The sequence below is a fragment of the Zootoca vivipara genome, chromosome 15 (assembly GCF_963506605.1).
Source record: "Zootoca vivipara chromosome 15, rZooViv1.1, whole genome shotgun sequence".
NCBI lineage: Eukaryota > Metazoa > Chordata > Lepidosauria > Squamata > Lacertidae > Zootoca > Zootoca vivipara.
The window spans coordinates 33,472,454-33,488,522 of record NC_083290.1 but is presented as its reverse complement, the minus strand read 5'-3'; the positions used below and the strand labels follow the sequence as shown (position 1 = coordinate 33,488,522).

At 46.8% G+C, this 16,069-nt stretch overlaps 1 protein-coding gene across 1 annotated transcript in view; it reads right to left on the bottom strand.

The window, feature by feature from the left end:
* The window catches only part of NRGN (neurogranin), a 47,813-nt gene that overhangs the window by 27,146 nt on the left and 4,598 nt on the right, over positions 1–16,069 (bottom strand). The gene's annotated exons all lie outside the window — the stretch shown is intronic.

Genomic DNA, 16,069 nt, shown 5'->3' with positions numbered 1-16,069 from the left:
ACCCACCATAACTTCAGACTGCAAATAGCTATAGGTTTGTTGGAAATGACTAGGCTTTGTTGTGGTTTTCTCAGACAAGTGTGAGATTGTATTTTTTCTCTCCTTTCAAAACAAAAGAGGCAGCCAAGATTGAGGTGAAAAGCAGGAAAGGAAAGGAAAGGAAAGGAAAGGAAAGGAAAGGAAAGGAAAGGAAAGGAAAGGAAAGGAAAGGAAAGGAAAGGAAAGGAAAGGGGGGAAAAGCAGCTTACTGTATTCCTTTGAATGGGTCATATCTCATAAAGACATTCTGTTATTCTAGTGTATAGGACTTCATCCCAGGACCAAGGAGAACAGTTCTCTATTAGAAAGCATTCCTCATTTGAATGGCTCTGTGGTCCAAGTTTAGTTCAAAGATCAAGATACCATAAAAAGGGAGAGCAGGGTGCAGACTTTGAGCTGCTCACCCACAACTGGATAGTAGATTGTTCAGGCCAGCCAGCAGGTCCCCTGGCCATAGTCTTCCTCACTAAGGTGAGATATAATTTAAATCAGGCATCCCCAAACTGCGGCCCTCCAGATGTTTAGGCCTGCAACTCCCATGATCCCTAGCTAACAGCACCAGTGGCATAGCTGCCAAGTACCCCGTTTTCCCCGGGAAACCTCCGTTTTTTCATACCGTTTCGCGGCAGTCCCCCGTATCACTTCGTCTCCCGTTATTCTCCCTTATATTCTCCTGCCAGCGACCATTTTCCCCCCTGCTTTGCCCATCTATGGGCACTGAAAATGGCCGGCGCCAGCGCCGAAAGCTACGCATGTCCAGAAGTGCATAGACGCGACTTCCGGTGTTGGCACCAGCCATTTTTTGTGCCCATAGATGGGCAAAGCGACACCGGAAGTTGCATCTACGCAACTTCCGATGTCACACGGCTGCCGGTCCTGGATTCTGCAGTCCAGGACTTGGCAGGTATGACCAGTGGTCGGGGAAGATGGGAATTGTAGTCCAAAACATCTGGAGGGCCAAAGTTTGGGGATGCCTGATTTAAATTCTCTCCAGGTCTTTTACTCAGCATGCGATACAATCAGGCCAAAGCACTCATTAAACAACGTGTAGCGGACACAGAGCGCCAATTGGATCTAGCCAGGACCCCAACTTTTATCACCAATGAATCCACCAGGTACTCTGCCTCCCTTGAAGGCATATCTAAATAATGTCATGCCCTCCCCTCGGCTGTCATTGAAGGTCAATGGCTTACTCAGAGAGACAATGCCTCTGTGACTCTGGACAAATAGAAACAATAGAGTATGTGCTTCTCCAGTGCCTATATTATAGAGACATTTGTATTAGCCTCCCCTCCCCACTACTCCATAAGTACCTAGGGCCGGACAATTCTATACCTCCCTACTGCTTTCAGATACCAACCCTGCTACAACATACAATGCTGCCAGATTCTGCACAGGTGATGGACGACCTGTGCCACAAACTAGATTTAATGAACACTCATATCAGAGTGCTCTCTAAATTGATAGCTATAGTTTTTTATATACTAACCTTTTATGCTCTTCCCCATCTGTTTAATGCTCCTAAACCTTCTTTTAGATTATTTTAGCTTCTTGTAGTCTTTTAGATTTACCTTCTGTTTTAATACTTTTTAGCTTTCCAAAATGGTTTACAGATTTTAAATGATTGTACCCCCACCCTACTTATGCTGGTCTATGACTGTAATAAAGATTTGATTGTTTGATTGATATGTAAGGGACGTGGGAGGCGCTGTGGTCTAAACCACAGAGCCTAGGGCTTGCCGATCGGAAGGTCAGTGGTTTGAATCCCCACGATGAGGTGAGCTCCCGTTGCTCAGTTCCAGCTCCTGCCAACCTACCGTAGCAGTTCGAAAGCACGTCAAGTGCAAGTAGATAAATAGGTACCGCTCCGGCAGGAAGGTAAACGGTGTTTCCATGCGCTGCTCTGGTTCGCCAGAAGCGGCTTAGTCATGCTTAGTCATGACCCAGAAAAACTGTCTGCAGACAAACGCTGGCTCCCTCGGTCTATAGAGCGAGATGAGCTCGCAACCCCAGTCGTCCGTGACTGGACCCAATGGTCAGGGGTACCTTTTACTTTGATTGATATAATTTATCATTGTGATTTCTAGCATTGCATCTGTACATATGCAAATTTCATGCAAATCTGTGCCTCCTTTTTGATGATGTGTTAAGGGACTGCCCAACCAGAACACCAGACTCCTCACTGGACGGCAGGTTACTATTGCAGAGTAGATGCAGACAGAAGATGAGCTACCCTACTGGATAAGGGTAGTTGCCCATCTAGTTCAGCATCCTGTTCTCACAGTGGCCAACTAGACACCTCTGGGAAACCCACAAGCAGGACCTGAGTGCAGATGTGGTTCCCAACAATTGATATTCAGAGGCATGCCACAGATCCTCCAAGTGCCCCTATGTTCCGGGGACTATCCCAGATTCACAGAAGTCATCCCAGTTTCTGATTTGATCCTGGAACGTCCAGCTTTTCCTTGGGATGTCCCTATTTTCTGCTGAGAAATGTTGGATGGTATGGTAGGAGGTATCTGCTTCTGTTGGAGAAATGTTGGAGTTATGTGACTCCAAAGCCAAGGAGATAAGTAATTATACAACCTTTAGAAGACACCTGAAGGAAGCTTTTGTTGATGTTTTGTTATGTTTTTATATATGTTGGAAGCCACCCAGAGTGGGAGGAGGAGGAGGAGGAGGAGGAGGAGGAGGAGGAGGAGGAGGAGGAGGAGGAGGAGGAGGAGGAGGAAGTAGGTCGTCCCTATTTGCATTGGAGTAATGTTGGAGGGTATTACTGTATACTGCCTACGACAGAAAATAGACATCATGGCCAGTAAAGGTAAAGGTAAAGGACCTCTGGGTGGTTAAGTCCAGTCAAAGGCGACTATGGGGTGCAGCACTCATCTTGCTTTCCGGCCGAGGGAGCTGGCATTTGTCCACAGACAGCTTTGCGAGTCATGTGGCCAGCAGGACTAAACCGCTTCTGGCGCAACAGAACACTGTGACGGAAACCAGAGTGCACAGAAATGCTGTTTACCTTCCCGTCACAGCATTACCTTTTTATCTGCTTGCACTGGCATGCTTTCAAACTGCTAAGTTAGCAGGAGCTGGGACAGAGCAACTGGAGCGGGGATTTGAACCACCAACCTTCTGATCGGCAAGCCCAAGAGGCTCAGTGGTTTAGGCCCATGTCTCCTTTTACCTTTTACATCATGGCTAGTAACCACTGACAGCCAGGACCAAGTAGAACAAGCAAAGGGGGAAGCTTTAGCAATGTATAATGATGCATGTGTGAACATATGCCTTGAGTAGCGAGCCACAATATAAACATTGGGTGCTGCGTCGTGTTGTATTTATAACTGTTTCCCTGTTTTCACCTGTGAAAAGGTGGGACATATGGAACAGCCTAGCCCAGCCTCCCCTTATATTCATTCTCAGGAATCAGATTATATAACACTAGCCCTACTGCCACTGGATCGGAGGAGTTGCACAAAAAACACATTTTAGAAATAAAAAACATAGCCTCCTTCTCTCCCCCCCTCTTTGTGTAGTCATCTAGGAAGGCTCATCGCCCCAAATTGTGACTCACATTACGCCTCATCTGGGAGAGAGGGTAAAGAAGCGATTCTGCCAAAGAAGCTAAAACACCATAATGGGATAATTGGTTACCTGCCAGATTTGAGTTTCTGACAGCCAGCCATGCTAACTCGCACACATGTGATATTCATTGCTGAATATATATTGCATACACCTGAGCATTGTCTATGAAATGGCACTCCCCCCCCAACACACCTCCAGTGCTGTTCCTAGAGCTCTCATGGTGCTAAAATAGAACTATGCCTTTTAAAGAAAAGTGTCTTGCTGGCTTCAATCTGTCCTAAAGATTTAATTGATCCGAAGCTGCCTTTTTGGCTGAGTGGTGGAGGAATGTATTCTATGCACAGAGTGTTGCCTAGCTGCATAGGAAAAATGTTTCCTGTTCTAAAAGATTAGATTTCTGCCATTCTTACACACAATAACACAATTGTAGTCTTTTTTTCCTGCCCACAATTGAATCACCATTACTGTTTTATCGGTATTATTGTCAGGATTCTGGCAGGCGATCAATTGAATAGAAGCCCGTATAATTAGACTTTGCAACTTTGGGACCTTCCATTTATCCACAGACATCAGAAGGAAGCACAGAACATTATTTATTTTTTTACAGCTTTAGTGTCCAAACCTCTTTTTAAAGAGATTACTTCTTCTTTCAACCTCCCCCCTAAGTTATCCTTCCAACAGCATTGTGAGGTAAGCTAAAGGGGAAATGGTGATTGATCAAGGTCACCCAGCAAGCATCAAAGGTGAGCAAGGATTTGAGCCTGAGATCTAGCTTGAAGTTTTAACCTCTTTGCCAAAGTGGTTTTATGTCTCTGACCCCCAGCTACAAGGTGAACAGGACCCACAAGCATGGGCAGGTCACACCCTGACATCATATGGCCCAGACAATTTTCTCTCTTTTTTTGTTTAGTTTTTAGTGGATTAAAAATAGATCAAAACTACAACTAATCCAGAATGTTTTCTATATTTTATTAATGTATTAATGAATATTTATACCCCACCTATGAACAGAAGTTCTAGAGATGCCTTACAATATATTTAAAACACAATTAAACGTGGTTGGCTCTGTGGTCTAAACCACTGAGCCTCTTGGGCTTGCCAATCAGAAGGTCGGCAGTTGGAACCCCCGCAATGGGGTGAGCTCTCGTTGCTCGGTCCCTGCTCCTGCCCACCTAGCAATTCGAAAGCACATCAAAGTGCAAGTGGATAAATAGGTACCACTCCAGCAGAAAGGTAAACAGTGTTTCCGTGCGCTGCTCTGGTTCGCCAAAAGTGGCTTAGTCATGCTGGCCACATGACCCAGAAACTGTACGCCAGCTCCCTCGGCCAGTAAAGAGAGATGAATGCCACAACCCCAGAGTCATCCACGACTGGACCTAACAGTCAGGTGTCCTTTTACCTTTAAACAGACAGTGATACAAATGTTGAAATATATTTTAAAAAATATAAAAAATATATCCAGTAGCACTTTAGAGACCAACTAAGTTTGTTCTTGGTATAATAAGATTGATTGATTAATTGATTGATTTACGGCTATAAGCCCATACAAATATAAAACACATAGATGATGAAAAATTTTCAAAATAAAACATCAGCAGAAGATCATATCACAGTCATCATCTTGGTATAAGCTTTCGTGTGCATGCACACTTCTTCAGATGCAAATGTTGTTATGGCAGTACAAGGTGTGTGTTAAGTCCCGTTGTCGCCCCCCCCACCCCCCGCCTTGTACTCTATGTTCCAACAAATGCCATTTTGTAGCTGAATCTCCTGGCTGTTGAAGCAGCTAAATGTTAGTGCCACCAAGTCTAGGAAGTCCTCACTGGGTGGCTCCTGCTGCTGCTATAGAGGCTGTCACCGTGGTCAACCACTTCTGGGAAGCCCAGAAACAGAAGCTGATGACATTAAAGGTAGAGGTAAAGGTCCTGACCATTAGGTCCAGTCACAGACGACTCTGGGGTTGTGCGCTCATCTCGCTTTACTGGCCAAGGGAGCCAACGTTTGTCTGCAGTTTTTCCGGGTCATGTGGCCAGCATGACTAAGCCGCTTCTGATGAACCAGAGCAGTGCACGGAAACGCCGTTTACCTTCCCGCCAGAGTGGTACCTATTTATCTACTTGCACTTGGATGTGCTTTCGAACTGCTAGGTGGGCAGGAGCTGGGACCGAGCAACGGGAGAACACCCCATCACGGGGATTCAAACCGAAGACCTTCTGATCAGCAAGGACGCCTCTGATCCTGAAGGCAATAAACAGCCATCATGACAAGTAGTCATTGGTAGACTTGTCCTCAATCAATTTGTCTCACCCCACTTTTAAAGCTAAGTTGGAGGCCATCACCATATCTTACAGTAGCAAATGTCATCATTTATCTATGTGTTGTGTGAATATGTGTTTCCTTTTGATTCTCCTACTCTAAGGAATCTATTTCTTGGGGTCGACACACAGCAGGGGAATAGATGACTTCCTCAAAATGCTTTCCATTGCAACATGCAAACAGTGTTGAATCATAAACACCTCCAGAGTCTTCATTTCCTAGGCTAATAACAGACTGCTGAATTACACAGAGCTGAATGGCATCTCTTAGGGTTTCGCTGAATTCTACAGTAGCAACATAATAAATAGGGCATCATATAACTGTAGTGTACAAGGTGTTCCCGTAAACCACTTAATTTCTAGTTCTGCAAGGGTCACAAGTGATTATGATCATCCCAGTCCCATCTTTAAATCCTTAAAGCTGATCCCTCTATCTACCAAGACACGTTAGGAACACAGGAACTTGGGAAGCTACCTTATTAAAAAAATGGCTAAACATACTAATTTGGGTTTCACTCAGTAGCTTATTTCCCCCCACATTTCTACATCATTCTGCTCATTTTTATTTTTTTAAAGTTGCCACAAAAAGGCATCGGAGAATTTTTGTATGCAATTTTGCCTAGCATATACAGTGTCACAAAGCAATCTTCATTAATATACCAGTAGCACATTTAAAAATGTTATTTTGACTATTACATGCATTTTTACGCACACTTTACTATGTGAAGTTTTCTACACATAAGTTGGCTGGAGAACAGCGCTGCAAAATTCAGGGAAGTGACCTGGAAACTCCAACTAATCCAGAATGCGGCAGCTAGACTGGTGACTGGGAGGGGCCGCTGAGACCACATAACACCGGTCTAAAAAGACCTACATTTGCCCCCAGTACGTTTCCGAGCATAATTCAAAGTGTTGGTGCTGACCTTTAAAGCCCGAAACGGCCTTGGCCCTGTGTACCTGAAGGAGTGTCTCCACCCCCATTGTTCAACCTGGACATAGAGGTCCAGAGCCAAGGGCCTTCTGGCAGTTCCCTCACTGCGAGAAGTTACAGGGAACCAGGCAGAGGGCCTTCTCGGTAGTGGCGCCCGCCCTGTGAAATGCCCTCCCATCAGATGTCAAAGAAATAAACTACCTGACTTTTAGAAGACATCTGAAGGCAGCCCTATTTAGGGAAGTTTTTAATGTTATATGTTTTATCGTATTTTTAATATTTTGTTGTAGGCCTCCCAGAGTGGCTAGGGTGGGGCATTATTATTATTATTATTATTATTATTATTATTATTATTATTGCCTTGATACACATGGCATACAAGCATTTAGAGATAAACATGATGCTTTTTCTCGCCATCCACCCAAGGCATCTTAAGAAGTGTTCTGTGTTAGTCTGACAGCGACTCACAGAAACAAAGAATGCTGTACAAAATGCAACACTTCAAATCAGCATTGTATGCTTATAAATGTGATCATACACTACTGTAAGTCCTATTACTTTGACGGCACTGTAGCAGCATAAATGATCTGCCACCCTTAAAACCTGCTCATGTTTTAAACCTCTCATTTGTTTTATTTTGGTTTTATTTTAAACTCATCAAATTGTTGAAGGCTTGAATTTTCTGGAAGCTATTTTGAGGTGCACTTAAAATGAACCATGCCACATAGTAAGCATTGGCTGTGTTATATCACGTTTTTCTCCAGCATGCGTTTGGCGCATTAACATTACATTGCTGGGAATGGTTACATAAGCCCATCTCCTTTTGGCGGGGTGACCATCATTCTTAACACCCCTGCGATTTACAACCCCTGAGTGGGCTTCCATTTTTGATGCTCAGAAAGCCTCGTCCGATTATGAACAACTTTGCTCTGCTTGTGCAGGAGAGGAGGTGGACAGACATCACATAAAACTGCTATTTTTTATCCTAGCAAATGATGTACGGTCCAGCTGTTTGCTGCATCCTGAGACAAGACAAGTGGGACAGGAGGGGGGTCTATTGATTAGCAGATGATTCACGACAGGAGAATATAAGCCATACATTTTTTTTCTTCCAAATTCTGACTGAAAAGTTAGCATGCAGCTTAAATTCACGACCTGAAAAAAATTTGCTTTTACGATACTGCCGCTGAAACAGACATACGGTAAAACAGAACAAAAAAAGTTTTATTGCCGATATGCGACCTTGAGACTGTTGTGCAATTAATTCTAAAGTCATTCATCGCTTTCCCCGTATTCTACACTGCAGTATTGGTTTTTTTATTTGCATTGATGGTGCTACGAACAGGTGTTTTTTAACCCACTTGCAGGTCCTCTCCAGTATCCGTAGAATTTTCTTCTACATTTGCCATTTACGGGTGTGAGTGCCTGCGGAATCATAGTAATTGAATAGCAATTTGCTATTTTAGCGATTGTACGGTAACTTTTGCGGGCTTGCAAGATCAAAGGCTTAAATGGGCTTGGAATTACAATTCTACCAACTGCAGCCACTTTCAGCCTGTAACCCAATTTTAAGGGAGCGGCTTATATTCAGGTATTTTCTTTTTTTTCCTCTCCCCCCCCCTTGAATTTTAAAGGTGTGGCTTAATTGCGGGTGCGGCTTATATTCGGGCCAATACAGTAACTGTCTATAGAGCACATACCGTGTTTCCCACATTTTAAGACACCGTCTTATAATTTTTTTACTCAAGAAAATAAGCCTATGGCTTATTTTCAGGGGGTGTCTTAGTATGGTTCCTGCCTCCTCCTGCCGCGACCGGCGTTGCTGCTGCTGGGCTGGCAGCACTCTGCGAAGGCAGGAGAAGCCGGCCAGACCGCTGGGGGGGTGGGGTAGAAAAAAGCTCGGAGCGCGTCCCAATGGCAGCACTCCTCATGCGCCACAAAAGCTACCAAACAACTGGGGGGGGGAGGTTAGAAAGGTGGCCGGAGCGCAGCCTGATGGCAGCGCTCCTCACACACCACAAAAAAGACGCAGAAAACTGGCAAACAGCTGGAGGGGGCTAAAAAGCAGCAGCGGCCACAGCTTTAAATGGCTGGATCGCGCCTTCCGTCCCGCGCCTGCGCTGCGCGCCAGGTTTTGCCCGATCCGCCGGGGAGCAGGGAGCGCTCAGAATCTGGTGAGGGGGGTCTTTCTTCCCATTTGGGCGCCCGAGCATCGCCGCTCGAGAGGCCGGAGGCTCTCGGCGGAGTGGTCTGGAGGAGCGATCGCAAGCTCTTGGCTGGCTGGCTCGCTTTCTTTTTGTTGCTCACGGAAGGCGGAAGGGGCCAGCAGGGCTCCCGCCACCGTCAGTCGCCCCGCCGCCCCTCTGCCTTGGGCCATGCAGCCCACAACGTTCCGGCAGCGCGGCTCCCGCTGCCGTCAGTCGCCCCGGCGGCGCGGAAGGGCCAGCGGACCTCCGGCCGCCGCTCTGCCTTGGGCCATGCAGCCCACAATGTTCTGGCGGCGCGGAAGGGGCCAGCAGGGCTCCCGCCGCCGTCAGTCGCCCCGGCGGCGCGGAAGGGCCAGCGGACCTCTGGCCGCCGCTCTGCCTTGGGCCATGCAGCCCACAATGTTCTGGCGGCGCGGAAGGGCCAGCGGACCTCCGGCCGCCGCTCTGCCTTGGGCCATGCAGCCCACAATGTTCTGGCGGCGCGGAAGGGGCCAGCAGGGCTCCCGCCGCCGTCAGTCGCCCCGGCGGCGCGGAAGGGCCAGCGGACCTCTGGCCGCCGCTCTGCCTTGGGCCATGCAGCCCACAATGTTCTGGCGGCGCGGAAGGGGCCAGCAGGGCTCCCGCCGCCGTCAGTCGCCCCGGCGGCGCGGAAGGGTCAGCGGACCTCCGGCCACCGCTCTGCCTTGGGCCATGCAGCCCACAATGTTCTGGCGGCGCAGAAGGGCCAGCGGACCTCCGGCCGCTGCTCTGCCTTGGGCCATGCAGCCCACAATGTTCTGGCGGCGCGGAGGGGGCCAGCAGGGCTCCCGACGCCGAGAGGTTTCCCTGTCTGGGCGCTTGGCCCGAGTGGAAAAAAGTCCTGGGAAGAGCGGGGAGGCTCCCAGCGTGGCTCGCCTGGTGGCGCGCTCAATTCATGCACCCCCTCCCATCTGGTCTCAAGCCTCTCCGAGGCTCTACAACATGGTACGTCTTATTTTCGAGGTATGTCTAATATTTCGCGAATGCATAAAAACCCTGCCATGGCTTACTTTCTGAGTACGTATTAAAAAAGGGAAAACACGGTAATTAACTTATGGCATTCACTGTGGCAAAATGTGGTGATCAGCACCGGCAACAGGTTTGAGGGGGCCCTGTGCAAAATGACCACTGGTGTTGCTCCCACCCTGTTAACTAGTACTTGTGGACTTGTGGGACAGCACTCTGAGAAGCTCAAGGTGGTGGGCTTGGTCTAATTACCATTTTAATTTCCCAGAACCCCCCACCCCATAGGATGACCACTTTTCGGTTTGCGCTTTGTTTCAGGAAGTGCAAATCAGGAAATTTGCCTTTAGGTACAAACTGAATCAATTTTCTGCCCAATCCCTAGTCGCCGCATTGGCTGTCCCTGCCCTAGAATAACCTTGATACATAATTTAAAGACTTTCTCTCTGTTTTTCAACAGTGCAATGTTACTTGATAGTTAACTGATACAGAATGGGCCCTCTTGGACTAATCTGATAAGCGGAATTGGGGCGTTGCTAGGTTCTTAAAAGATTCAACAGACAAGCCCGGAGACAGACATTTGCATTAACATTGCACAGACTAATTGATATGTGCAGATGCAAATCTAGAATTTAAATGTCACAGGAGAGAAGACAAACCAACTAATTTCCCATACATATCTTCGGATAAATTCTACAATTAATTTGCACCCCCCCCCCCAGATCTGTTCCTCTTCAATTCATTTACTCCTGGTTAATTTCCCAACAGATCCTTCTCCACATCCGTCCTATTCTTCTTCAACAGCTCCCATTTGTTGGCCTCTCAAATTGTCCCTATATAAAGTCAGCTCAAATTAATTTATTGATGTATCCCCCCCACCCTGCCGAGACCACCCACCTCACTCAATTTTCTGCACACTTCTTACCCACCCAGAAACTGTCATGGCAGTTCTAGGTGTGTTCATGTGGCATGGATGCCAAACCTTTTTTTAAGAATACATTGCCCATGGCCAGACTCATTCATGGAAAGATGGCATTTAGACCTCTGTTCGTACAGAAGCTTTGTGGGCATTCTTTTTATAGATGGCTTTAAACGATATATGTTCACATACACCTCTGCTGTCATACTTTCATGAAAAACTTTCCAGATTGGATAATCTCATTGCCCCTGACATTCATTTCTCTGCAGGCCCTTGTCCCAGAAATGTCTTACTTAGTAAGGAAAGCTGGCTATAACACCATACTCTTTCTCAGGTGAAAGTAGGGACATCCTATTCCATAATAATTATAAGTAAGATAATTAATGTAATTACAATTATTTATACCCTGTCCATGTGACTGGATTGCCCCAGCCACTCTGGGCAGCTTCCAACACATATAAAAACATAATAAAACCCTAAACATTAACAAAAACTTCCCTATACAGAGCTGCCTTCAGATGTCTTCTAAAGGTTGTATCTCCTTGGCTCGGGCATTGCATAACTCCATACCCTCCAACATTTCTCCGATGAAAAGAAAGGAAAGTGGACATTCCTAAGGAAAAGTGGGACATTCTGGGATCAAATCAGAAACCGGGATAGCTTCTGTAAATCCATGACTGTTCCTGGAAAATAGGGACACTTGGAGGGTCTGTAACACTCGGTCACAATTCCCCACATTTTGTGGAATGGCTCAGTGTGCTATAGCATCTGCTTTGCACGCTGAAGGTCACAGGTTTAATCCTGGCAAGTCTGGGTTGATTTGGGAAAGACTTCCTGTCTGAAACCCAGGAAAGCTTCTGCCAGTACGTGTGGATAATTACTGAGCTAGACTTACCCAATAGTCTGACTTGTTATAAGGCAGCCTCCTGTGCGAGTGTATGGGGACTAATTATCAGTTTGCATTTCTTGGTGCAGAAAGTATTGTTCTCATGTGTAGAGATCTTTCCTGTTCTAATTAATTCAAGAGGGTTCTGGAAGCTTGTGTGTGTGAAAGAAACAAGCAGAAGGTTCATGATATTTGGGTTGTTCCTTCAGAGAAGCTGAGTATAGCTGGTCTAAACTGGTTCTGGGATCTCCTCTGTCAAGGTCATGCTGACTATAATAGTAAGGCCAGAAGGAGCCTGGGTTTCACTCTTTCTTATCTCTCTTTCCACCCGGTGTGGTGTTCTGTACACAGCAGGGCCGTCTTAAGCATATCGGGCGCCCGGGCGCCGTGGTGCGATGATCGCTCTGGCGACTCCCCCCCGTCCCGTTTCTCACCGCGGTGGGCGGGTGGGCGCAGCCGCGCGGCACCCCCCTGGCGGCCCGCCGCCCTGCGCCACCAGGGCTTGCCTTAGAGCCGGCCCTGGTACACAGTATGCTTAGTGTTAAGGCTTAGACTTAGTAGAAGCTATTGTAAATTTAAGTTAAGTCTGCTACAACTGGATTTCTTATGGACAGGGCCAATCCTGAATGTATTGGATTTGTGACCGTTGTGCTCATTTGTCTTCAATAGCAGTAAAGCTCTGCTGGATGAAATATTAATTGCCTCTGGTCTATCTTTTGGGAATTCTGCAACGTGTTTTAAGTTTTTACTCTGCTAACTACACACTGGAGTTCTACTCTGGATCAATATTGAGTAGAATTCCACGACACTAATGCCCTGGAGAGACATGATGTCAAGTTCACTCCAGGAAATTAGACATATGGCTTGTGGACCCGGACAAGAGGTGTTGGCGACAGTGGGCCGTGCCAGGGAGTCTTGACCCCTAGCAGCTTCCCAAGGAGGCCAGAGGCTGACTCCGTGCCTGGTCACAGCTAATGATGAGATACAGGGAAATAAGGGCAGATGGAGTGGGATGAGAATGCCAGCAACGATATTTCTAGGAAATGCATGGGGCACGTCTCAGTGCAGAAAGGTCAACCCGCCAGAAGCACTTGCTGTTCGGAACTCAAAGACAAAACTCGTCTTCCCACCTGATCCCCCTAAATGCCTCCATGTTGATCTGCCCTTTTGTTGAGACTCACCTGATGGCTTCTTTCAACTGCACTGACTCCCCTGTAGTAACAGCACAGAATCATGGGGACTGTATTTTAGCCCCCCCCCCCAACAGAGCTACAGTTCCCAGCACCCTTAACAAACTACAATTCCCAGGAGGGGAGAAAATGTGCTTTACATGTGTGCTGCGTGTGCAAGGTTGTGGGTTTTGTTGTGTTTTTTTGCTCCCTTTCCTTTAATAACCGAGACAACAAGAAATCCAGCCAATGAAGCTGTACACTGGGAACATTTTCTCCAAATCTCTGCCTGTCAATCGGTTGCATTTTGTTTGCGATAAATCTACTCTGAAAACTGGAATCATCGTGTAGGATAAGGAAGGAGCTGCCATGCATGGGTGGCATCTATAGGGAAAGGACTGCAGCTCAGGGACAAAGCCACACTCTGATTCGATTTCTGGCATCTCCAGTTTAAAAGGATCGAGTAGCAGATGGTGTGAAAGGTTTTGTCTTCACCCCAGACCCTGGAGAGAGTCACTGCTGGTCAGAAAAAAAACAATACTGAGCTAGGTGCAGAAATTAGGCTGATGATATATAGCAGCTGATTTATGCAGAGCGAACCCCTTGAAGGAATAGGAATAGGACACAACAGTTTTTTCCTGGACAGTTGGCAATCCTTTGCAAAAGAGAGACAGACAGATGGGCATCAACTTGCTCACCACAACTCAGCTGATGCCTCCAGGAAGGTCCTGAGCTGCCCTCCTTGCAGCCACACATCCCCCCAACAGTGGGCATTCAGTGAAGTCCCATCATGTGGACATCACTATCAAAGATATCAGAAGAGCCCTATGCTAGCCCTCCTGGCTTACATGCTTGGAGAAGGGAGGCAAGTGATAGGCAGCAGAGGGAAGGCAGAGCAGCAGCAGGGCCAGAGGGCTTGGGGGTGGGGGGTGGGGATGAACAGATGTCCCCACTTGCTCAGATGTGGGCCTTGTCGGGATCCCAGCAATACCAGCCCTTCACACCTGTTCTCTGCTGGTGGCACATTGTGGAATGCATCGTTTGGATCTGTGCCAGTGTGCTTAAGGGAGGAGAGCAGCTGAGTTAAGTGGTCCTGCTTTGAGGTTCCTTCTTAAAGGCTCTATTAGAACTTAACCCCTAACCACCCATCTTTCTCACCCTCCTTTTTTTGCATCTAATCCTTATTGGGGTTTTTTTATATATAGTATACATCACAATTATCATTCTCCATCAGAGATATACATAAGAAGAAAATACTTAAATGTTGAAAATGAAATAAAATTATGTAAAAAAGTATTAAGACTTCCCTCCACCCGAACGTGGGTCCTCTACAATTCTATATTAACTGCATATTGAATAACATCTAGTGCATATTTATCCAGTATGTCCATAAGTTATGTCACATTGCAGGAATCATTCAAGGCCTGCCAAAGATTTCAGATGTTCATAGTGATCTTTTAAGGATTGTCTGCATTTGTCCCATTCTGTGATGAATTTTTGGTCGTCATGATTCCTAACTTTCCCCATTAGTCTTGCCATCTCAGCGTACTCAAATAATTTTGTCTGCCATTCCATTTTTGACGGTATATTATCTCCTTTCCAGCATTGGGCTGATAACATTCTTGTGGCCGTGGCTGCATACATAAATAATGTCCTCAAATCTTTTGGTATATCTATACCTATAATACCTCAGAGAAAGGCTTTGGGTCTTTTTGGCGCAGGTTAATTTAAACTTTTGTTGTTGTTGTTCATTGTAAACCATATCCCCAAATTCCTCCCTCTCCTTTTCTTTTGGTAATATGTTCATGCTGAAGAAAAGTAGCTGCGCTCCCTTCAAATTGGAAGGCTGCCTCCACAAATAAGGCACCCCAGCAGCCCACACACCCTGACAGTGAATGCAGGCAGACAAATATATAAATAAGCAAAGAAGGTGGCACAAAGTTTTGCTTTCTGCAGACAAGTCCCACTTCATGCAACGAAATGCGACTCCGCCAGCCATCTTCTAATTGAAGTTGCTGAAAACCAACCCAAGTCCCTTGGGAGCTGCCAACACACAGGCACTGACACCCCCTGGCTTGGCAAATAGGATCACGGGGAAATTCCAACAAAAGCTCTAAGTGAGCATATTGCGTCCTTTCCCCATCTAGCTCTGCAGACGTGGGAGAATTTCTGGGTCAGGCTGTTAGAAGAAATCCAGGCTTCCTCTTGACGCTGATGGGTTTCAGTCGATGGGGACTCAACTCTCATTTTACCTTGCAAGTCCAATAACCTTTGGAGAAGCCTTTTCCAACCTGCTGCCCTCCAGGTGTGGTTGGAAGGCAACTTCCATCAGCCCCAGCCAACAGGACCAGGGACTAGGGATTCCAAACCATAGCAGCTTGGGGAAAGGTTGCTATAGTTTTTCACATCCCTAAACGCGATAAAACACCAAACATTAAAAACTTCCCTAAACAGGCCTGCCTTCAGATGTCTTCTAAAAGTCAGGTAGTTGTTTTATTTCCTTGACATCTGGTGGGAGGGCGTTCCGCAGGGTGGGTGCCACTACTGAGAAGGACCTTTGCGTGGTTCCCTGTAACCTCACTTCTCGCAGGGAGGAAACTGCCAGAAGGCCCTCGGAACAATGGGGGTGGAGATGCTCCTTCAGGTATACTGGGACGAGGCCTTTTAATGCCTTAAAGGTCAGCACCAACACTTTGAATTGTGCTTGGAAACATACTGGAGCCAATGTAGGTATTTCAGGACTGGTGTTATGTGGTCTCAGCAGCCAGCCACCAGTCTTGCTGCTGCATTCTGGATTAATTGTAGTTTCCGGGTCACCTTCAAAAGTAGCCCCACATAGAGTGGGGTATGTGAACACTAGCCAGTGTTGTGGGATGTGCAGTTGCATATGCTCCCAGCACAAGGATAGGGAATGTGTGCTCCTCTAGATGTGGTTGGACTCCAGCTCCCATCATTCCTGACTACTGGCCATGCTGCTTTGGGGCTGATGAGAGCTCAATGATAAGTCCCCCATCCCTGCCTTAGTAACTGACAGGTGACG